At 33.6% G+C, this 23226-nt stretch overlaps 1 protein-coding gene and 1 long non-coding RNA gene across 5 annotated transcripts in view; one reads left to right on the top strand and one right to left on the bottom strand.

Annotated features, from left to right (window-relative positions):
- ERBB4 (erb-b2 receptor tyrosine kinase 4) overlaps window positions 1-23226 on the bottom strand; it is a 1108406-nt gene that overhangs the window by 807369 nt on the left and 277811 nt on the right. The window lies entirely within an intron of this gene.
- LOC111094335 overlaps window positions 18864-23226 on the top strand; it is a 40231-nt gene continuing 35868 nt past the window's right edge. Inside the window, exon 1 of the long non-coding RNA XR_005385334.1 lies at window positions 18864-18905. This is a non-coding gene — a long non-coding RNA (uncharacterized LOC111094335). The remainder of the gene's footprint in view (window positions 18906-23226) is intronic.

The raw sequence follows: 23226 nt of genomic DNA on the forward strand, positions 1-23226 counted from the left end.
CATAACAAAAAATATCAGGTAATGATGAGAACTTTTTTTTTTTTTTAAGATTTTTATTTATTCATTCATGAGAGACACACAGAGAGAGGCAGAGACACAGGCAGGGGGATAAGCAGACTCCATGCAGGGAGCCAGATGTGGGACTCGATCCCGGGTCTCCAGGATCATGCCCTGGGCTGCAGGCGGCGCTAAACCGCTGAGCCACCCGGGCTGCCCGAGAACTAACTTGTATTGAGGGAGTGGCTTTTAAATTTAGAGCTAGGGGTACATGAGTAGTTAAGCAACTGCCTTCGGATTAGGTCATGATCTTAGGGTCCTGGGATCAAGTTCCATATTGCCCTCCCTGCTCAGTGGGGATTCTGTTTGCTTATTCATTTATTTTTAAAATTGTATTCATTTATTTGAGAGAGAGCCAGTGAGCACAAGCAGTGGGGAGGAGCAGAGGGAGAAGCAAGCAGAGAGCTAAATAACAAGAAATATCCAGCTTTGGGTTGATCAGGAGAAAAAGTATCTCAGACAGAAAGTACAACTAGTGTTGGTAGGTCAAGATAGGAGGAGCCTCAGGTTTTCCATCTAAGTACCCAGGTAAATAATGGTAACATTTGTTGAGATGGGAAAACCTTGGGAATGATCAGATTTGGTAAGAATGCTCATAACTTTATTTATAATAGCCCCAGCTGGAAACAACCCATATAAAGATATGGACTAGTAATATACAAGCCATTAAATAGATAAACTTCAAAAACAATATGCTAAATTTAAAAATAAAAAACAGGTAGACATAAATATAAATGCATTCAGTATTTGCATTAAAAATTGCACTAATGATTGCACTAACATGAAATTACTGGAAAGGGCAAATCTTTAGAGATAGAAAGCAGATCACTGCTGGTCTGGGGCTGGGATTGGGATATAGATTGATCATAATCAAGCATAAACAAAATTTTAAGGTGATGGAAATGTTCCAAAACAAGATAATGAGGATGGTTGCTAAGCTCTATGAGTTTACTAAAACTGATTAAATTGTATACTTAATATGGGTATATTTCATCATATGTAAATTATACCTCAATAAAGTTGTTAAAAATACAGGGCTTCTCTACTTAAAGAAAATCTAATGTAAGAATTTCTTTAAATATTAAGCCTGCCAAGTACAATTACATTTATTTCAAATTATTAGAATTGGTTGGAAAATTTGGATGAGACTACTCACAGGGGGCCCTCAATATATGTTCAGAATTTCCTTGTTTAGAAAGCAATAAAAAGCAAACCATCATAAATTACTTTGCTTTCTTATTTTATGTATAATCATAGCACTTCAGGAATTAATGGTATATTAAAGAAAATTCTCTATAGTGGCTATTCCTGGAATTGGAGATTTAAAAGTAACATTGGAGATACTGTTTTGAAATTTTTACATTTCCACATGACTTGGATTTTTTTTTTTTACTTTTGTAATTAAAAACACATATTTAAATATTCTGAAAGTATAAATCAACATTTTTCAATAAAAGAACTATTTTAGTGTCTACCTCGTAAGCAAAATCAAAGAACTGGTTAAACTTTGAGCCAATGTTCAAATTTTGAATTATGTACAGTCATTTCAAAATCCAGTGTGATACATCTTTAGAAGCATTTATATGAACTTTTGTTAAGTTGGGCCTTACTTAACACAATTATTTTTGCCCAAAACAAGCATATACTTGTTTTGTGACATGGCTATAACAAATGGAAGGGGTTTTATATTATCAATTATAAAACCTGGTCTCACCACATTGTTGTAGTGGTTATACTATCTATATAGGATTCCTGGTTGTGATTAACTTACACAGAAGGTATCCACCTACACTTCTTCAATGTCAGAAGTTTTTCCCAAATCTAGATTACAATGAGGTTACAGACCAATTCTTTAATTCTCTACTATATCACATCCAGGTCACCACAAATTCAATCAACTACTTTAAACAGAAAATTTAAGTGGTGAGGAAAAGAAGATCTATATATGAAGGTTATAGGTAGTCAGCACAATCATTATATTAGGTTAAATTAATGTTAAGAGGTCTCTCAAAATGTCAACTATCCAGTTTTAGATTAACTGGCTTCTTGTTAGTAAACATCTTTAGGTAACTCAGATCCTCTTTTTTTTTTTTTTTAAGATAGATGGATAGATAGATTTATGTATTTATGAGAGAGAGAGAGCACAAATGCAAACTTGGGGGAAGAGTGGGGGGAGGGGCGGCAGGGAGAGAATCCTCCAGAAGACTCACTGCTGAGTGCTGAGCCCTAGCAGGGCTTGATCCCAGGACTCTGAGATCATGACCTGAGCCAAATCAAGAGTCAGAGGCTTAACCAACTGAACCACAGAAGTGTCCCAATTGGGTTTTTTCTTGTGAACCTACAGGGGTATAGTCTCTGTTGCCCCCTATTAAATACTTTTATATTTTCTCCAGAATCTTTTGGATATATTTACCTTTTTCTTCAAATTTAAATGAACTATGCACATAATCTGGGAGTAGGGAATTCTATTACATAGTCAAACATCTGATTTCTATAATGTAAATAAACAAAAACTAATTGTATGAGCTGCTGTTTTTTTACAGAGACTAATCCAGCAACTGAACTTCATTTATTCCTGTTAACACTCCTTAAACTAGCTTATTGTTTACAATAAAGCATAGTAATTAAGTAAATCAACTGCACTGCTGATAACCATAATAGTATGCTTTGATCTCCTGCTCAAAAAAGATAAGGACAAATCTAACAAATATAACTAAGGTAATTCTGTAAAACAGGTTATATATAAATACATTTATGCATCATGCATACATGTGTGTATTTATATAATAATGGAGACTGGAAAGAACTTAAGAATTAGGAAAATTCCCTATAATTAAATTTATATTTTGGGAAATTTATTTTTTTTGATCTGACCATCAAAAGGGAGATCATTATTCATGACATAGAGAAGAAAGGCTACAGAGGGAAAACAGGCAGTTTTTGTTTCTTTTAGCTTCACGTCATTTTAGGGTGGAAATAATAAAGCAACAGATGGAATTGCTGACATCCTGAAGGAGAACTTTAGTAAAAGCAAAATAGAAACTTTGGTGCCACTAGAATGTCTTAATCAGGGGAAACACTGAGCTACTGAAAACTTCTACATCCACCTGTGGATAAAACAACAGAAACTTAACAATTCATAGCTTTCTCCATATTTATAAAACTCAAGAATCCCAGAGCCCATTAATCGGTTAATCCATAGGCAACCTGGGTCGCTCAGCAGTTTAGCACTGCCTTCCGCCCAGGGTGTGTGATCCTGGAGACCTGAGATCGAGTCCCATGTTGGGCTCCCTGCATGGAGCCTGCTTCTCCCTCTGCCTGTGTCTCTGCCTCTCTCTCTGTCTCTCATGAATAAATAAATAAAATCTTTTAAAAAAAATCGGTTAATCCACAAACTAAAAGCACTAAACATTTTATTGCGCTTGCCAACAGATATGACCACAAGCATCACTGCATACAAAAGGGAACTGATTTGGTAAAATGTTTTTTACTCACAGTAAATTAAATACTGATTTCTGCGGATATATATAGCAAAGAAGTCTGACAATTTTAAAGAGCTTACATGCAATTAACAGGCAACCAAAATCAGTTGTACAACTTAAAAATCCATCTCATACACACTCATCTAATACGGTGTTATGTAGTTCAAGGTAAATACACATATTACTATCAGTTTAATCATTCCACCTATCCTTTGTTCAATAATTATATACAATAATCTATTTAATTGGTAAGGGTTTAATTATTTCAACACTATACTTTTTTTTTTTTTGGAAAAAATATTTGGGATATTTTCCTGTCCTCTTTAACACAATGTATTGAACACAATCCAACCTATACTTCTACTTTGATAACTGAAGATGACCATAAAGAACTGGAATAATTAAATCGTATTGGAACACAATGATTTTTTTTTTTAGTTCCTGAGTATATGGAGTCATTTTTCCACACATATTATTCTATTATTTTTTCTCTGCTCTTTCTTTCTTCTTTTCTTTTTTTTTTCTTTATTCTTACAAGTATATATGGTAGGGGTTCTTTATTTCATTGTTTGTTGCCAGCTAATATTGTCTCTCAGCTTCCAATATTTCTATCTCAAAAAGGTAATTCTTTACACATCTATTAATTTACACTTCCAAATGAGTATGAAGTTTGAAACCTTATGTAATTGTTTTAAAAAAAGTGTAAATTAGTTCTAAGAGAACTGTTGGAACGATACAGTGCTTGAAATTTTTCTCAGTGGTTTTTTATATCAATTTTGACTGCTCAGGAACCTCCTTATTTCCTTCTTTATTTATATTCTGTTCTACATGGATAAGATTGCCAGATATTTAAATGACAGCCTACTGTGTAATAAAATTATATATTGAATTTGGGACACCATGATTAGTTGCAGGAAACACCAGACAGATGTAAAATGATACAATCTAAACTGATAAACATCATATAACATTTTATCTAAATTCATGCACTCATTTGTTCTTTGTTATTACACAATATCTGAATGAATGAGTTCTATCCTCTTCCCTTCATTTTCTAGACAAATACACATAAGCAGCCCTGTTCTTGGCTTTTTTTTTTTTTTTTTGGTTGTGTTTTGTTTTTGCTTGTTTTTATTCAAAAGAATAATACTCTTATGGTGTTAAAAAATTATCAGTTCAGAAATGTTTGAAGCAAAAGAGAAAAAGCCCCACTTCCCTGCTCTCTCATTTCCATTCTCAGAATTAAAAATTACTAACACAAACTTTAAAAAGATTTTGACAAATAAATAGTTGTATAACTCAGATTTTTGAGAGATCTTTAAACAGAAAGAAGTTTTAAAACTCTGGGCTAAAATCAATCAATCAATCAATCAAACAAACTCTGGGCTAAGTTATGGAATTATTTTATCATATTTGGTCTATCACTGGCAATAGCAGTACAGCTTCAAGTGGATAGGCATAAAGTTCTTCCAAATATTATAAGTTCAAGAGTTGTTATTATTGGGACGCCTGGTGGCTCAGTGGTTGAGCATCTGCCTTCAGCTCAGGTCGTGATCCCAAGGTCCTGGGATTGAGTCTCACATCGGGCTCCCTGCAGAAAGCCTGCTTCTCCCTCTGCCTACGCCTCTGCCTCTCTGTATGTCTCTAATGAATACATAAATAAATAAAATCTTTTAAAAGAGTTGTTATTATGTAAAAAGCATGTGTGACTCAATTTTAAATCTCTTTATATTTTGAATTCCAATAAGGAACTCAACTTCTATTTAGGAAGAATTACATATATAGTTTGCTGTCTTATTTTCAAAAGTGCTTTTAGTAGAAGTTTATTGAAAACTAGAATACTAGCATTTGATAAATAGTTATTCTGTACTTATTGCATGAGACATTATTCTAGGTACTTGGAAAACAACCACAGACAGGGAAAGGAAAGACAAAACAAAACAAGAAGAAAAAAAAAAAAACAAAAACAAAATAAAACCCTCTCCTCGACTCATATTCTAGTGAGAAAACAAACAAGCAAGTAATATATATAGTATATTAGGCACTACTAAGGAATAGAAAAAAATGCAAAGAAGATAGTATCAAAGAAGTTACGTTTTTGAATGGATGGTCAAGACAAGAACTTGTTTGGATTTTGGGAAATTATATGAGGAAAACGAGAGAGGGAACCATTCAGATATATAGGAGAAAGCTATACAGACAGAAGAAACAGCAAATGCAAAAGTCCTGAGGCAGGAGTGTGCCTGATATGTTGTAGGTATAAAAATGTCAGCGTAGCAGGTGAAAAGAAAGTAAGAAATGATAGGAGATATGGGTAGAAAAGTGACAGAAAGTAGGTCATGGAGTTCCTTGTAAATGCTGTGTTGGCTTTAAGTCAAAGAGATACAGGAAGCCATGGGAAATTCAGAAGCTAAGTGTCATAGTCTGGTTTACATTTTAATACTCTGGTTTTTTAATTAAAAACAGATTAATAAGGAGATAAAAGTAGAAGACAGAAGACCAGATAGAAGGTAATTTCAAAAATTCAAGAAAGAGAAAAGAATGGCTCTTTCAAGTGTGCAAGAGTGCAGGTGTTAATATGTCACCAGATTCTAGATATATTTTGAAGAGAGAGCCTTAGAATATTTGGCATTTGGATGCACACTCTAAGAGAAAGAAGTCAAATGTTTATCCTGAGTAACTGGAGGAATCTAATTGCTATTTACTGAGATAAGGCATAAATTTGAGAGTCATCAACATGTTCCATTAAATAAATAATGAAAATGGATATGATTGTAGATACGCAAAAAGATGTCCTAAAACTCCGCCCTAAAGTGCACGGTAACATTTGGAGTAGAGGAAGGGAGGAAAAATGAACAAAAGAATGAGAAAACCAGAAAGGTAAGAGGAATTGTGGTGTCACAAAAATCAAGTTAAGAAAATATTTCAGGAAAAAAAAAATGATCTTCTATGTGAAATACTGTTGATAGATTAAGTAAGATGAAAACTAAAACGTTGAGCATACACCATGGGAGTTCTTTTTGACCTTTATAAAAGTTGTTTTCAGAAGACAGCAAGTTCAAATGCCTGACCAGAATGGTTTCAAGGAAAGATGAAGAAAATTACAGAAAGCAAAATGTAGCCGCACTTGTAAGAAGTATTTTCCTCATAAAGGAAAGAGAAATCAGGGTGGTAACCAGAGGAAAAAATGGGGTTCACAGAAAGTTTTTAAAGATGGGAGAAATAACTATATCCTTGGTTTCCAATGATACATCAAAGAGGAGAGAATTGTGAGGCCAATGTCTTTAAAAAAAAAAAGTGAGCGTAAATGGCACCAGACTGTTAGATCAAAAGCATGAAAAGTCCATGCTTTCGCACATAGGGGCACAAATGACAGTAAGTGTGTGGGTGCGATGATGGGAACATCTAGCCCAACATAGATAAATGCTTTGTAAAAACTGAAAACCTGGAAGTGTCATATTTTCTTAGGGTATCATCTAAAGACACTAATGCTCAGATATGTAATCACAAAATACATTAACACAAGTGAGCATCTTGTAAGACAATCTGCATAATATCGTTTACATTTTTTCTAATACCCATGACAGTTTGACATCTACATCCTATGTTGTCATTGAGAAAGTCTTCAGTTATATATTAATGCTTCATTAGCTCACTTTGCTTAGAAGCAAGACATCTGCAGATTTATTCATTTAATGTGAATAAACATCATGTGATAGGAGTTTGTGCCAAAGGGATACCACATAATCTGTAAAGTTCTAGTGCCCACTTACTAATATGTTTAATTACAACTGGGTACAAGCTTCCTATTAATCTTCTTATTTTAGGTATGGATCCAAGGAAACAATAAACCGAAGCTTGAACTATAACTTTAAAGAAAAAATATTTAAAATTGCTGAAGTAAATGAAAATTGAGCGAACATCTCTAAATTCTTCTCAGTAGTTGTGAGAGAATGTGAAAAACCGTAATTAACTGGATTCTAATGCATTTCTTCCTCATCAGTTCTTCCATTATATACATTTTTAAAAAATCAAGAATAAGTAAATAAATTTGCTTCTCTTCTCCAATGGAATCAATGTTTTTCACATGTTTATGTACATAGTAATTACATAGGATTTTATTAAAATGCATATTATTATTATCCAATAGATCTGGAGTAAGGTTTATCATTCTGTATTTCTACAAGGTCTCAAGTTTATGTCCATTGCTACAGGTCAACAGAGCACACTTGAAGTAACCAAGCTGCAAAGCACTATGTCTTTTGGCATTTGCACCGAAGTCAAGATAATAAATTAGTTATGTCATGCCTGATTATTTGGGTTTCCTTTTAAAAATAGTTAAATAGAATTGAAAAAAAATTTAGTTTATTGTAGATATGTATATTCCTGGAAAAGTATATTAATACAGATATACAATTCCAAAGCCTCCTTAAAATGTTACAGTCTCTCATTAAAAACAAAAAAAATTCATAACAATCACTCTATCCAAAAAACTCCTTATTTTATTTACCAGATTATTGCCTACAGCACAGAGCCTAATTTTACACCAATCCACTCATTAAATAACAAAATCAAAGGAATGGAGACTAAGTTAAAATGCAGACATCTATGTTGGATCTGACACACTGAATCACACTACAAAGGGAACAAACAAAACAAATAGCATTATTTAAAATTGCAATCCTGTAAGTGGCAATAAACGCTTTGTTATGACTCTGCTGTGCTGTTTTTCCCACACCTGCTCCCAATTGCCAGGTTAGACTGGCTCAATCTGCTCTACTGTGGGATCACAATCATTTGAACAAACCCCCTCAGGGCAGCAATATCCAGGCAGCCAACACTGTCTCAGAAGAGCCCCTAAAATGATTCCCCATGAATTTGTAATTTTGTTTATGTATATTAAAAGTACAGCATAGGAAAAATATAGCATACACTTATGGGAAAACTTTCTATACTGCTTTCATAAAGCAGCAAGATTTCTCTGAAATATTGTCAAAATTCAGGACTCACAGTGTTTATATGTTAGAAGAGGATAAGGAACAGGGAGGTCATAAAGGTCCAATTTCAGAAGAATTGTCATTCCAGAAGGCTAGTTCCTATATATCACCCTCACAATTTAAGACTCAAACAACCAAGTGTGCAGTAAATATTTTGTCATGTGTTGTTAGTGAGAGAGGTACTCTCTAAGAAAGAGTCTTAATTTTATTAGAACATTCAGATACTATTTAAGAGCCCAGCAGAGTAATCCATTCTACCATAGATCATTTAATAGTTACAGGACTACATCTTAATCTTCACACACGTATACACGTATGTAGCATACAGAGGAAGCAAGCATACACATTATTTATGGCATCAAATGAGGTAAAATAAAAGTTCAATATCTTATAATACTTAATATATTAATGACATCTTTCTCACTGTTTCACATTATGTGTACCCATGAAAATAATCATATCACTAATTACCATCAAGATGAACAGAAATAAAAGTAATGGCTTACCACAATGACCAAAAAGGCCACTCTCCAGATTATGTTTATATATATATATATATAAATAATACAAGAAAATCAATCATTCTGCTGGAGGTACAGAAAAGACTCACCCTTTAATAAAGTATCTAATTCAGCAAATTTTCAGTTTTTAACTAATACAACTCCATTCCCCTCCCCCAACATAATATTATGCAGCAAAGGGCACAGTTTACTTAATCTGCCAATTATTTTTAATCTACAATTAAGAAACCTGAAGCAAATATATGAATGAGAACTTTTGGAGTATTAAGCAAAATACACTATCAGCTCTTGGTGCAAGAGTATTTAAGAATATGTTAACTCTCCCACATTACTGGGTATGCATATATTGAATATTTCGTGACATTTAACATAGGTCATGTTTATTTATTTTGCTAAAGAGAGCTCTGACTTCTTTCCCACACATGATCTTATTTGACTTTCACTACTGCCTTCATAAAATAATGCATAAAAATTGCTTAGGTAACTAGTAATTTCTATTAACATATAAAGCATTATTATTTTTGGTTTTCTTATTCAAATAATTTGCCTTATCACAGCCACCACCATCACCATCATCATTATTTAGGGAATGACATCAATCATCTTTTGTTGTTGGGTAGGTTAAGTCAAGGGGAAATTAGTTTGATGGTCAGAAACAAAGAAGAACTGTAGGTAATAGTGCCAACGTGGGAATAAAATAGAGAAGAAAGTTATGTGCATTCCTTGGAAAATATTTTCCAGAGTTGGAAGAGCAGTGGGTTATTATTAAACATTTATTGAGGACCTATATGTATTAAGCACTATATTTCATTTAATTTACCTAATAACTCCCTAAAATAGCTATTGTTCTCACATTGTCCATGAAAACACAGAAGGCAAAATCAGCCTTTTATCTATGGACTAATGAGTGGCAGAACCAGGACTCCAATTGGATTCATGCGACTCCAAAACTTACATATCCCACAACTTGATTAGATGATTTAATGAAGATAGCAAATTTGACAGATAAAATCTTGCGATAGCCTATACAAATACCACCAAATATTACATTTGTGTTTAGAAAGTGGGAATCTGGAGAAGCCTGGGTGGCTCAGTGTTGAGCGTCTGCCTTTGGCTAAGGGCATGACCCCGGTGCCTGGGGATTGAGTCCCACATTGGGATCCCCGTAGGGAGCCTGCTTCTTCCTTTGCCTATGTCTCTGCCTCTCTCTGTCTCTCATTAATAAATAAAATATTTTAAAAAAAAAGAAAAGGAAAGGAAATGGGGATCTGTAGCAAATTGTATTCTAACAAATTAAATTCAAAGCTTATAGATGTCAGACTAAAATAGAACAATTTTGCTTGCAGTTAGCTAACGGTCTGTAATTGATTTTTGCTAACTTTTATACGATATGGAGTCTTAAATAAGTTTGGACTTTGTAGTCATTTGGCTCCAATATTTCATAATTCTAAAGTAATTAGTATTCACCCTTTCCCAGAGGAGATGAAGATTTTTCAGCAGTTGACAATTCTAGTGAGCACTCCTCGACAGATAGCAACCCAGATCATCTATTATTTAGTACTTCTTTCATTTAGTATTTAGTTTATATACTTTAGAAATTAAACTTTAACTCTCATTTTCAGGTTCTTCATAAGGATATATTTCTTTACATCCCTGAAAAGAGTTTTTATTCAAGAAATAAAATATATTAAAACTTCAGTATCATAATCACTAAGACCCAGAAAGTTTAAACACCTTGGCTCAAAGCTGCATAAACAATCAGTGAATTGTGAGGAATTCACTCTAAATGCAATGTCATGCTTCAAACATAAAATTCAGTTCTCTCAATGAAGCATACAAACTCTTCTGCACTTCATAATGTGTATATTTGGTCTACAGTGGTAATCTAAGAAGAAATACATTAAGTTCCCAGTCGTAAACAGAATCTCATTAAATGCATGAATATGTAGAAAAATGTGAAGAAAGCATGGTCTGGTAATTAAGGGACTGGATTGTCAGCCGATAAAAGTGGCCCCCAGTCTGTCACTAACTCAAGTGTTTGTCCTTGAGAAAATATCCTCACTAATCCATAAACCCTCAATTCATCCTGCTCAAAACTAACCAACCAAACAAATAACAAAATAATTCTGGTGTTCAGAATGTGTTTGAAAATATCTTAAAATTCTAGTGTATGAATTATCACTTGTGCACAAAATTGTTTATAGGAATGTTAGTATCAATGTAATTTAAAAAGTGAGTATATAGTTATGATATATCTCCTTACTGAACAAAAACAGATTTCTTTTCAATTTTAAGGGTTTTGAATACCCCTAGCCTTGAATAGCTTCATGTACTATTTGTAAAATGATATTTTTGTTTTAATCTTTTCAAAACTTTCTCAATGAAGATTTCTCTTTAGTTACATTAGCAAATGCTACAGACAAAATTTGAATATATAAATACCCATTAACAAATTCAAAATTTATTTTGAACAAAACTAAATAAGAGAATTTTAACAATAATGAAAAATATCATCCATTGTCTCAGGAAGAATAGAATATTAAATGATAAATAGCTTACATTTTAAAGGGGTAAACAAATATTTGTATCTGAGTTATAATTTCTAAAAATCTTTACATTGTGTATAACTATATATTATTTAATAACTGAAAACTTATAGTCTCTAATTCCCTGAATGCCTTTTTAAAAAAGATTTATGTATTTATTTTAGAGACACAGAGAGAGAGAGAGAGAGAGAGAGAGAAGAGGAGTGGAGGGAGGGGCAGAAGGAGAGAGAGTATCTACAAGGAGACTCTCCACTGAGTGCCCAGCCTGGGGCTGATCCCAGGATGCTGAGATCATGATCTGAGATAAAACCAATAGTTGGACACCTAACTGAGCCACCCAGATGCCCCAGCCTGAATGTCTTCTGTATTCACCCCTGAATCGTATCAATATTTCAAAAACTTCACTAAATAAATAAAACTCCAAACAATACATAACATCAAATTGCATCCCAGAGTAGCTCTGCTGAATTATTGTCTGTAATATATTTAGGTAATAAAAGATAATTTTAAAAAAATTCATTACAATAAGCCAGAAAAAAACTCACCATTTCCTCTTTAAAAGTAATTAGATTTGAATAGATCATTGAAACTGCCTCGTTAAAAGTGCCTAAGTAGTATAATCTAGTTCAAAATAAGTGTTTTTGGAAATTGTTTAGCTGGCACATAACTAATGCTACAACCTGCATTTCTAGTACCTTTTTTTTTTCAGGGCATGTAAAATCCATGAATCAGTATAGATAATTTTGATAAATACTAAAAGCATATCTTCCATTTAATTTATTACACATAATGCCTAGGCCTCGAACAATGATTATCTGAGAAGAAAGTCATGAGGAAAGTTAAGAAAATTAAGAAAATTAAGAAACAAAATTTGATTTGGAAGTCTATAGACATTTTTACCTTACCATGAAAAGCACTGAAAGAATAAAAGACGAATTAAAGAAAAAAAAAAAAAGACGAATTTAGAGATGGATACCAATATGCCAACTGTAGCATTTAGAAAGATGTCTACTATAAAATTCTTGCAGCTTTTATGTATATTTGAAAACTTTTATAATAAAATGTTGGAAAAATAGAACCCAATTAATGTTCTTTATCAGATCATTAAATTCTGTAATATATGAATGTCAATATTATCTTTAGTGTTTGTCACTTTCAACATGAGTATTAAAATAGCAAACTAAAAAAAAGACTTAAAAATCTATTAAACAACACTTCCTCTCTCCACATTATAAATTATACTTTAAAAGCTATTCTGAGACAAGTACTTGGAAAGCCAATGGGCCCCCTCCCAACACACACATACCCACTTAAGTTGAGAAATTCCAGGTACAGCCCATTAAATGCTCTGACCCAAACTTAAGAAAGCAGCCCTTGTTTAAACAATGACTTTTGTTCCTCTTACTAAAAATTAATGAGTAAACCATGTGAATATATTTATTGTAAAGAAGAAATAAGGACACATATAGGGCTCTGATGCTTTAAAAAATAAAATATATTTTGTATAACTGAACCAGCAGAAACTCATATAAAATGTTTTCATTGATTAAAAATTTATTTAGTGAGTTCCAGTTTATAGAAATTACCCAAAAAAAGAAAGAGGGAGGGAGGGAGGGAGAGAGAGAGAGAGAGAGAGAGAGAGAGAGAGAGAGAGAGAAAGAAAGAAAGAAAGAAAGAAAGAAAGAAAGAAAGAAAGAAAGAAAGAAAGAAAGAAAGAAAGAAAATGAATTAATTCTAGGTTTTTAAGTGCCTTTTGTTCAATTGTGCAAAATTAATAGTACTACTCCTCGATTGTAAGTCCTACGTATAAATGGTATAATTTTAGAGGCTCCTGGTTGGCTCAGTTAAGTGTCTGGCTTCAGCTCAGGTCATGATCTAAGGGTCCTGGGATCCAGCCCTGCATCCAGCTTCCGGCTTAGCAGGGACCCTGCTTCTCCCAATTCCTCTCCTTCTGCACACCCTCCTCCCCCAACTTGCTCATGCTCTGTCTCTATCTCTCTCTCAAGTAAATAAATAAAATCTTAAAAAAATATATGGTATAATTTAAATCAATGAGAAGAATAGCAGAGTAGAATAAAAAATCCACTTCTTACACAGATATATAGGGGGATATCTGCTTAATAGAATGTCCACCTTAAAAGAGATAAGACAATGGGGATCTCTGGGTGGCTCAGTGGTTGAGTGTCTGCCTTCGGCCCAGTGCATGATCCTGGAGTCCCGGTATTGAGTCCCACATTGGGCTCCCTGCATGAAGCCTGCTTCTCCCTCTGCCTGTGTCTCTGCTTCTCTCTCTCTCTCTCTCTCTCTCTCTCATGAATAAATAAAATCTTAAAAAAAAGATAGAGATAAGACAAAATTAAAATTTTATTTTTTGGTGAAAATATCTGAAAAATGGAGTGGGGGAATATGGTATGCTTGAGAAAACTAGAAAATCAGAAGACAAACGGATCCTTGTGGAGCAGGAACAAGAAACAAAAGAGCAGAGAATTGGAGAAAATAAAAAATAGGCTTAAGTTGGTACTGCAATTTGAAGTTGGTAGGATTACATACCTGAAGGCATGTAAATTATTAGAGTTAGGAAAAAAAAATTCGTAGTGGACCAAAAAAAATCAGTCTACATCATTAGTTTACTTTCACATGTTCATAGTGCCATCAACAGTTTGTTACATAATAACAGGGATTAAGATGGTAGGCTCTCTTTTTAAATGTTTATACAATTGGCTTCAAGTGATTATTTGAAGAAAAGGGTGACAGAGAAATGGGAAATTATTATTTTGGAAAAAACTACAAATTGCAAATTAAGGCTTAGATGCAGATATGAGTAAATTTTAAGTATATGTAGTAAAAACTAAAGTGGACTAAATTTGGACCCAGAATGAGAAAACCAAAGGCTCTAATTCTGACTTTACTTAGAAAAGGCACATCTCCTCTTTTAAGCTACTTTCATCTCTGCAAAATGAGTTGCTCTCTTTGAATGTTCTAAAGAGCCTTTCTTCATATAAAACTTCAGGTTTCTATCTGCCAGATTATTCTGAACACTTTATGGATGACCAGGATGCTGCTTGCTTATACAAAGAGATCATAACTCTTCCTCCCTCCCTCTATCTATCTATCTATCTATATGATTATATGCAGAGATATTGGGGGGGAAAAGGACAGGAATCAAATAGAAAGGAAATGAGATATTCTTCATGGGTTAAAATACAGATGGTAATAAGCAATTTGTGAAAGCCATTCTTAGGTAAAATTAAGTAAAGGAAGTTTAAACACAGAGATAAGGACAAAAAAAGCTAACATCAGCATTATCTCTATATACCTAAAAAAAATAATCTATAAAAATATGGGGATTTAGGAAGTAAGTAGGCATTGCCTTTGAGAAAAGAAATCCCTATCAGATTCCAAACTAAGGTTTACTTTTTATAAAATAAATTAAAATACTATCCGATAATGTTAGTCAAAGACTATCTTAGGAAAAGATGTTAGAGAGAGAGAGAGAGAGACAGAGAGAGAAACAATCCACATAATGATGACTTGATTTATGAGGAATCAAAAGCTGTTCAACATTCAGATGTTTTCATGACTTAGCAAAGTCAAGAAGGGTAGTAATAAAGGCACAACTTCATAAGAGCTTTGTGTTTTAATCTTATTTTGCAAGAGACAAAGTTAGTAAAAGAACTCATGTATTTTGGTCAGTGGGATTTTTGTTTTGTTTTATAGGAAAAGAAAAGATAAAAGCAAAAGTAAATTCTGTTTTGGGGGGATCTTAAGATTGTAAAATATGGGAGAGGCTCTTTAAGAAGAGTATAAAATTAAATTTACAAAAAGAGATACAAATGTATTTTAATAACAATGTAAATCCCAATAAATCAGTTATTTTATAAACCTGACAAATGACAAAAACATATATTCCATACACACAAAGAAATGGTATATCCTTAATTATTGATGTATATGACTCCATAATATTTTTTCGTATTTTTCAGCTGTATACTCTGATCATCTCTTTATATGACTAAGTTGCAAAATCATTTTCTGTAGAAAATCCAAAGGGATAATTCAGATTTTCCTTTCTCCTATAGATAGTTTTTATAAGTTTCTCTTAACTTCACCACCTATTATTGGTAACGCTATGTAAATTGTTAGAATTGCTGTCAACCTTAGGAAAATGTCTATCAAGATTTTTTCCATATGAGCTGTATGATGCAGAATTTTCCACAGAATAGCTTCTGCTCCACATACTTCAAGTCTTGTTTCTCCTCCACTACCCACATATATCCATAGTCAGGCTCCATCATGCATACAAATACCTTTCTATCACCTTTGGCCTGCCGTTTTGTAATATCAAGGGTGTGTTTTGGAGGAAAAAATCAGAATAGGGAGTGAGATCAATGTTACCTAATTGTGGTTAAAATATCTATTACAAACTAAAATAAAAAAAAAAAAACCCTCATATGATTTTGTAAACCCATTGTATGGTCCCTCCTAATGTTTTGAGAGAAAGTAGCCCAGTTTAGTGTTACAGTAAACTTGCCTCTGAATACAAGTAGCTTTAGGTAAGATAAGAAATAGAAGGAAGAAAATAACAAATTTCATTTTAGAACCATATAAAGGTATGTGTGAAGTGCAGTGTAAAGTTGGACCCACAGAATCATATAATTTGGCCTCAATTTATATTGAGGAACACAAATAACAAGAAGAATATATTAGTTATTACTTAGACCTAAAGATACATCAGAAAACGCCAAACAAGAAATAAATTAATACTTCAGTAATCTCCTGGTTAATTATACCTATTCACAATTACTACTTGTAGTGGGTTGAATACTGTCCCCTCCAGATTCATGTGACTTTATTTAAAATAAGGTGATTTTGCAGATTTTATTAAGGTAAGGATTGAGATAAGACCATAGTAGATTAGAGTTGGCCCTTAATCCAGTGCAAATATCTTCCTAAGAAACAAAAAAGCAGACAGATGCAGACAAGAAGGCCATGTGAAGATGGAGGCAGAGACTATAGCGGTACATCTACAAACCAAGGAATGCCAAGGATTGCCAACAACAACCAGAAACTGGACAGAAATGTGGGGCCATATCGACCTGACAGCTTTCAGAGGAACCATATCTACCAGGACCTTGATTTGGGACTTCTGGCTTCCAAAACTAAGAGACTAATTTTGTTGTTTCAAGACACTCAGTTAGTTATGGCATCACCAGGAAACTAACACACTATTTTACAGAATAATATCTCCAAATGGTTGCCATAACAACAGATTTGTGTATTGTATCTTTATATGCATGCCTAAGAACCCACGGAATAATGGGGCACCTGGATGGCTCAGTTGGTTAAAAAAAACAACTCTTGATTTTGGCTTAGGTCATGATCTCAGGGTCATGAGGTCTAGCTCTATGTCATACTACTGGCTGGATGTGGAGATTCTTGAAATTCTCTCTCTCCCTCTCCCTCTGCTCCTGAACCCCTAATCCCATTCTCTCTCTCACACTCACTCTCTACCAAAAACCAAACAAACAAAAAACATGGAATAGAGGGGTTCCTCTCAGGATATAGCAAAAACATTTCAGAGTACTACCATGCTTTAAATTGTGTTTCTGCAGTCCCATTAAAGCTGAATGTGTTACATATTTAAGTAACTGAGATAATTAAATAGGAAAATGACTGATGTGTTGTTTCTGGAGAAAGCTTACAACTCTATAAGGTAAATCCTTTTTCTATAAGCAGTATTAGAAAATACAATAAAATCTTAATACTTGATTTGATATCATTTTCTAATTTTCAAAATCTTTTAATGTGTCAAAATTTTCTAATTTTCAAAATCTTTTAATGTGTCATAATAAATAAGAGCCAAATAACATGTTAACTGCCCAGGGGAGAGAAACCGAAAAAATAATATTTAATCACTGGAATCACCTCTTTCCCCCATAATTCTATTCCTTCACACTCTCCTTTTACATTGCATGCCAAGATTTTAATAGCATCTTAATAATCATTTCTGAGATGCCACTGTAATTGTTAGACCTTTTTATTGGTTAATAAGTATCTGCAGCTTGTCCACTCTGCTAAATGTTAAAGTCATAGAGTGCAGTGGTCATGTCCTATGCAACTTTTTCTTCACTCACAATGCCTATCATGGTGTTGAATATGTATTAGATATAGATGCTTAACTACCTTGAGGCTAGTTTGTTATACCAACAATAATGCTGATGCCTCTACAGAAGGGCATTCACTTTCAGAATTCCTTCAACTGTAAAGAACTACAGAGCAATCTATTTGAGAATATTTGCATTTGTGTTAGTTCAAAATTAAATCTAAATGCAATCTGTTTATATAGAGTTCTATAGTTCTGCAAGTGGCTTTCCTTTCATCAAGGAAAAGCTCTAGTTGGTCATATTTAACTGTGCTGGTGGAAGGCCAAGGGAAAGCTCTTCATTAACATATATTCAGTAATTACCAAAGGCACATAGACACATCTCATTTCTACCCTGCCATTATGTTCACTGGCCTGGAAAATGGGATCGGGCCAAGTGGAACTGTCCCAAGCACATGCACTGTATATGCCTGGAAGGAGAATCATACAGTGTGCTCTATGGACAAGGAGTGTGTGTACCTCAACAACTCTCTCATGAACAATTTTCACAAAGTTCAGTCAAAATTATCAAGATAGTCTTCCACCATACATTCTCATTCTGCTTTAAAATATGATTATATTAAAGATGGTATTTAACAAAAGAATGATTTTGAATCCTTAAACCCATAAATATTGTGAAATAGGAATTAACCCTCTTTCTCCAATGTTCTACTTTATGCATTAATCTGAGAGGAGTAAAAGAACTCTGAATATTACAGATAGAAACTTTTCATGAAAAAATCTTTAGTTCCTTAGATAGGTAATAGGCAATAGAAATAAATAGAATAGAATAAATAAAAATAGGTAATGGAAATCAGCCTTAGTAAATCACTATATGATTATGATTTACTAAACATTTATATTGTTTATGATCCTAAATAAGCAATAAAAAGTTATCTGCAGGCTCATTATAAACTCTTTTTCTAAAAAATAAATTAATTAATTAAATAAATAAATTAAAAAAAACCTCTTTTTCTGAAAAAAAACTCTGGGGGCTCCTGGTGATAATGTTCCCTTCATCATGTTTCTACTTAATAATGGAAATGGAACTTGACTATTGTTGGCTATCTCCTATTGGTTCTAGGCTTCCCCTGAATACTGTCCCCCACCCCCATGGGTGGAGAGGACAGCGAGCTTGGATTCTGCAGAAAGGCATTAGGGTAAATATGGTTTACTGGTTCATTTTGTCAACACACATTCAGGGCTCCAGTAAGTCCATTTAGGTCAGGAAAACAAAGATAAAAAATATCAAGCTCCTGCCCTTAGAAGCCCGCAATCTAAAGAGAGAACAAGACCTAATACATATCATACGTATTTTTTACAATCTCTGTGCCATGACATGCATATGTAATTGCACCATGGGAGTGCAACAGAGATAAACAAACAAAAGCAGCAATGATTTTACACTGTCTGAAAGGTCATGGAAGCTATTCTCAAGGAAGTGAATTATTACACATGTAGAAATATCTCCTATGATATGCCTAATTCACATTTTTTAAATGTTGCTTTTTACAATAATCAAAAGGCACAAATCAATTGGTTATATCATTTAAAAAATTACTAGAGAAATGCTTTGGCAGAAGAGTGTAACATACTCACATATATTTCGGCACATAGATTTAAGGACTTTTATCATTATTTCAGAGTATAGATCTATGAAGTGAAGAATGGCTTCCCGTTGCTCTCCCACTTTAATCACCAGGATGACACAAGACACAAAGAATTGGTTTCAACAAGTTCAGAGTTAGTAAAGAAACTGGGGCAGGGATTTAGGCCTTACTATCTCTTGAGCTAGCCTGGAAGGTCAAACACAGGATTTCCGACTACCTGTGTTAGTCGAAACACCTGTATATTGAAAGTTCATCCAATATTCTTGTACAATGAAAATATTTTTGATGTTGTCCCAAGCAGAGGAGTCTATCACAAGAGCTAGCCAATTAAATTTTCCCTTTCATAATGCTTTTGTATTAAAAAATAAGACTATGATAAATATTTTTGCTTTATCTTTCATCAGTTTAATAGCTCACTTCTTTATTCTCAGTTTAAAATATTTTTTTCCTCTGACTCTCTTTCATGAATAAATAAAAATCTAAAAAAATAATAATAAAATAAAATATTTTTTTCAATTGTGAATACAGATCTATAATTATAGTCACTTTCTAGTAGAAGATTGGTACCAGGTGATATATAAATAAATTAACCAATAAAAGGTTTTAGGCTGGGATCCTAGAGAAAGTAATCTGAGTAGATATCAGAATATCAAATGTCATTTCTTTCTAGATATAACTTAATAACAGTAAAACAGAATGTATGTCCTAAGAAATATATTTATGTATCCTGTCCTAAGTAGCTTACTTGCCACAAAGAGTAAGAAAAAAGTAGAGTCTGTCCCATTTGCTGTAGGGTTTCTGATGTTTCCTTAAAATACATGTATCTGTTCCTCTCTTCACTGTTCGAAGATGACACTATCCTGAGTCTCACTCAGCATTAAAAAATTATAATGAGTAGATTCCAAAACTTAGTAATATAATTTAAAAGAGAGGAAAAAAAAATAAAAGACAGGAAAAATAGATTGAAAACTGAATTTGCAAAATATACTCCATGATGCAAGAAAATTCTTTGCCTAAACTGCAAGCCAACAGACTGTATCTAATTCATCAATTACTTTGTCTTTGTGAATTAGTTTAAAAGTAGGTGGTAAGTGATCAAACACATTTTAAATACAAAGCTAGCAGAGAGTCCATGGGGTTCTTTTATGAATCAAAGTTTTTACTTCTCCATTGTCCCATATGTTACTGTAACCACTGAAGCGGCATATAGCATATAGGACACAGAGAGCCACTCTGCTAATCGGTCCCCACAGACCTGATGCTGCACTTTGCTGCAAAAGCAATTTTCATTTCGAACTCCAATACCCTTTAAGAGAACACCAGTGCTTTAAAAATAATCATATCATGGTTTGAGTGACTTAGAGGCTCCGTTTCAATTGCATGCACCCCCCTCCTCCTCTGTTTCTCTCCTTCCTCCTTCTGATGCCCTTAACTTTATGCCCAGAGATGAAATTCCTTTTACCTTTTCCCCCCTAAAAACTAATACTGGGAGAAGGGATATTGTTATTGGAGACATGAAGGAATATTTCTTTTCTCAATTACCTTTTCTTTGAGATTAAGATATAACCATCCAAAGGGAATGACTTTTAATCAGATATTTCTGCCTCAAGCCAGAAGAGTTTCCCCCCAGTTTTATGGAGGAGTCTCCACCAAAAATCAAGTAAGAACTGTTGTTGCAAAAGAGAACACTAGAAGTTGTTTCAGTCTAATTTGCTGGTTCTCTCCTGGCCCTTGCTCAGTGGGTTCTAGAGAGACTTCCAATTTTTTAAAGTGAGATCTCAAAGCAGTTACCTATTGAAACTACTAATCTTTCACTACTGCTGCTGAGAATACTTCCAAATGGAACTGCATGGCTCACACACGAGGAGATCATCCTACAGATGAATGAAGTGCTGAAAAGAAAAAGCCTCATTCTCTAACTGAAGAGTAATATTGGTGACAGGATTATTATTATTAGTGGAATACTTTCAGAATATTTCTTCAGGCTAACAAAAAAGATTTTAAAATAAAGAGAATACCTGCCAACTAAGTTTGAAATTTAAACCACAGCTACTGGGCAGCCCCAGTGGCTCAGCAGTTTAGCGTCACCTTTAGTCCAGAGCATGATCCTGGAGACTCAGGATCGAGTCCCACGTCAGGTTCCCTGCATGGAGCCTGCTTCTCCCTCTGCCTGTGTCTCTACCTCTCTCTCTGTGTGTCTCTCATGAATAAATAAATAAAATATTAAAAAAAAGCACAGCTACAGGAGCTACAATTAAAAATCAGGCTTTTAGGGATCCCTGGGTGGCGCAGCGGTTTAGCGCCTGCCTTTGACCCAGGGCGCGATCCTGGAGACCCGGGATCGAATCCCACGTCGGGCTCCCGGTGCATGGAGCCTGCTTCTCCCTCTGCCTGTGTCTCTGCCTCTCTCTCTCTGTGTCTATCATGAATAAATAAATAAAATCTTTAAAAAAAAAAATAAATAAATAAATAAATAAAAATCAGGCTTTTAAATTGAAAAAGGTAAAAAAAAAAAGATAAAAGTTAATGAGAGATTCATATTCGATTTTGTTCACAAAATCAGATATTATCCCCATAAGGTTTTTAACTTTGGTTATTTCTGTCAAAATTGATGAACAAAACCTATACTAATACATAATTTTATACCTAGTATATACCTGAAGTTTGGAGACTTTGAAATCTAGATTTAGCAGATAAACAAATGCCTAAATATTCAGTGTGGTGGTTGATTAGATGCTAGTCAGAGCTGGTCTAAATTACAGCTGTGTACATACTGAGTATAAAAATGCCAAAATATTGCACACCACCAAATTTGGTTGCCTCTTGCTCAACAAGCCTTAATCAAATGGGAAAAGCTAAATTGAAGAGCTGCTTTGTGAACATGCATTTCAATAAACCATAATGTTTGTGAAATCAGAATATGAAAAAAGAAGATATCAATAAAAAGAAAATAATTCCCCCATGAAAATTACCCATTTATCCTATTTCAAATACAAATTTAGTAAATATTACTGCATACTGATGTGTAATAATAAAAGCAAGATCCCAGATTGTATACAGAAGTTAAAAAAAAATAAAACTTTAGTAAGCCACATTTGAATAGGTCTACGTAAACTGGCAAGTTTACCTTAGCTTATTTCAATGTATAAATTTCAGGTGATTGTTTTAGTAGAAAAACTCAGAATTTGAATAACATGTTTTCGTTGATACAATTCGGTAACATGCCTGCTCCCCTAACAAAAAAGCCCAAAGCACAACATTCTCATCCATTCTCATTTCTATACCTGGCATCATTAAATCTGGCACAGGAAAATAATTATATAGCTCAATAGCAATTTAATTCTCATCTTAGAGAATTGTTAGTAGGTCAGGGATATATTCTGTGATAGCCATGTCAAAATATAGAGTAATTATTATTTACAATTATCTGAATCTCAACAGTGTGCTGTGCCCAATGTAAAATTAGCCTTTCCAACAGAAAGGGCTTAAACATCACCACAATATCAACGCTCAAATACAATTTCTAGTTAGCATGCTCTAGGAGAGGTGGGAACCATAAAGGTTATCTCACAGAAGCTGGCTTAGGGAGTGAGCAGAAAAGTGTGTCTAAAATTATCAAATAGCCAAGAAATTTCACCATAATTCTCAGTACAATGATATGAAATTGGTGAGGAAGGAAATTGTTTTGATTACACTACCAACTTTGATCCTCTAATAAGATCAAGAAGACTTTCAGAAAAATGGTATAAAATTTAATGTAACAAAAATCAAGATATCATAGAAAACAAAGTCATGTAAAACTCTTTGTAGCTCTTTGAAACATTATTATGTGACATACCCACCTTAGTACAGTTTAATACAAATATGTAAA

Source organism: Canis lupus, chromosome 37, assembly GCF_011100685.1.
Source record: "Canis lupus familiaris isolate Mischka breed German Shepherd chromosome 37, alternate assembly UU_Cfam_GSD_1.0, whole genome shotgun sequence".
Lineage (NCBI taxonomy): Eukaryota > Metazoa > Chordata > Mammalia > Carnivora > Canidae > Canis > Canis lupus.